General features: G+C 42.1%; 1 long non-coding RNA gene across 1 annotated transcript; it reads left to right on the top strand.

The window, feature by feature from the left end:
- The first annotated feature begins 935 nt into the window (after positions 1-935).
- LOC110226862 lies at positions 936-1,707 on the top strand. Its single transcript, XR_002330755.1, has 2 exons — positions 936-1,026; positions 1,320-1,707. It is a non-coding gene; the product is annotated as an uncharacterized LOC110226862 (long non-coding RNA).
- Positions 1,708-2,376: the final 669 nt, after the last annotated feature.

The following is a 2,376-nucleotide window of genomic DNA, read 5'->3' as shown; positions in this document are numbered from 1 at the left end:
TCCGCACCAAAACTCTCTCTTTTCTTTGGTTTTGTTCGATGAGTTCTCTCTTTGATGAGATGAGTTCTCTACACTCGAAAATCATTCCGGTTATCCTCAAGGGAGGAAACTACTTGCTGTGGTCACGAACCACAAGATCTGCCTTGTGTAGTCGGGGACTTTGGAACCATATCTTGAACGAAGAGCCGCCAAAGGAGACGACCACAAGAGATGGACAAGAAATCGTTCTTGTTGATGAGGGGATATGGTTCCAAGAAGATCAATCGGTCTTGGTCCTCCTCCGAAACTCGCTTGAGTCCTCAATACTCGAAGCTTACTCCTATTGTGAAACTCCTAAAGAGCTTTGGGATACTCTCTTTAATGTGTTTGGGAATCTCTCCAACTTGAGCCGGGTGTTCGAAGTGAAGAAGGCCATCAACGATCTCTCTCAAGGAGACATGGAGTTCACTCAACATTTCGGCAAGTTTAGGTCCCTTTGGGCGGAGCTCGAGATGCTAAGGCCTAACACCATTGATCCGGCGATCCTCAACGAAAGGCGTGAACAAGACAAGGTCTTTGGTCTTCTTCTCACCTTGAACTCCACCTACAATGATCTCATCAAGCACTTACTCCGAGCCGAGAAGCTACCTAACCTAGAAGAAGTGTGCTCTCAAATCCAAAAGGAGCAAGGATCTCTTGGTCTCTTCGGAAACAAAGGAGAGCTTGCTACAGCCAACAAAGGAGAGCTCACCACCGCCAACAAGGGAAGCTACAAGTCCGAGAACAAGAGAGGCCTAACTTGTGACCATTGCAAAAAGTCGGGTCATACCAAGGAGAAGTGTTGGATCCTCCATCCCCATCTCCGACCAAGTAAATGGAAGGATCCTAAAGCTCATCAAGCGAACTGGAGCCAAGAGACTCAAGACATCTCCGGACCCGGACCCTAAACTCAAGCTAATGGTGTTGGAGTGGCAATGACGGCGTCTTCGGAGTATGTGAAGAAATCTGATCTCGATGCTCTCATTAAGGCTCTTAAGGAGTCATCCGGTAAATCCTATCATGCTCATACTCTAAACCCTCTTATTGTTGATTCGGGAGCCTCTCATCACATGATTAGTGATTCTAGGCTAATGAACAATATTGAACCGGCTTTAGGAAACGTGATAATTGCTAATGGGGATAAAATTTCGGTTAAAGGAATAGGTGATTTAGAGCTATTTGATAAGAAGTCTAAAGCTTTTTTTATGCCAAATTTTACTTCTAACTTGCTTTCCGTTAAAAGAGCAACGACCGATTTAAATTGTTATGCGATATTTGGACCTAATGATGTTTACTTTCAGGATATTGAATCAAGTAGGGTGCTTGGTCAAGGAGTTACAAAGGATGGTCTTTATGTTCTAGAAGACACAAAGCTATCCGAACCTTTATCTTCTCATTTTAGTTCAAGTATTGTTGTTGCGAATAGTGCTATTTGGCATGCTAGACTAGGTCATCCCCATCCTCGGGCTTTAAGTTTAATGCTACCAAAAGTTTCATTTCAAAGTCTTGATTGTGAAGCTTGTATTCTTGGTAAACATTGCAAAGCTATTTTTCCTAAGTCGTCTACTATTTATGAAAGTTGCTTTGATTTAATTCATTCGGATGTGTGGACTTCACCTTATTTATCAAGAGAAAACCAAAAATATTTTGTCACATTTATTGATGAAAAATCAAAGTATACTTGGCTTACTCTCCTTCCTTCAAAGGATCGTGTTCTTGAAGCTTTTAAAAACTTCCATACTTATGTGACTAACCAATACAATGCCAAGATTAAGATTTTTAGATCCGACAATGGCGGGGAGTATACAAGTCAAGCATTCAAGGAGCACCTAGCATCACACGGAATCATCCACCAAACAAGTTGCCCTTACACTCCTCAACAAAATGGTGTATCCGAACGCAAGAATCGACACCTAATGGAGATTGCAAGGTCCATAATGTTTCACACCAATGTTCCAAAGAGATTTTGGAGTGATGCCGTGATGACTGCGTGTTACTTGATCAATAGAACACCAACAAAGATTCTACAAGACAAGTCTCCATTTGAGGTACTCACTTAGACTAAGCCTTCTCTTGATCACTTACGTGTGTTTGGTTGTGTTTGCTATGTCTTAGTTCCCGGAGATCAAAGGAACAAGCTCCAAGCCAAAAGCACTATGGGAATGTTCATAGGGTATTCCACAACTCAAAAGGGTTACAAGTGTTATGTACCGGAGTCAAGGAAAGTATTGGTGTCAAGAGATGTGAAGTTTGTGGAAGACAAGGGATTCTATGACCAGAAGGATTGGGAAAGTCTTAAGGATTTGTCTAGTTCACCATCGGATAGAGCTACTAACCTTCGGATTATTCTTGAGAAGC

The sequence above is a fragment of the Arabidopsis lyrata genome (assembly GCF_000004255.2).
Source record: "Arabidopsis lyrata subsp. lyrata unplaced genomic scaffold ARALYscaffold_16, whole genome shotgun sequence".
Classification (NCBI taxonomy): domain Eukaryota; kingdom Viridiplantae; phylum Streptophyta; class Magnoliopsida; order Brassicales; family Brassicaceae; genus Arabidopsis; species Arabidopsis lyrata.
Note: the sequence above shows the minus strand (reverse complement) of the source record. Positions and strands in the feature narration are given on the sequence as shown.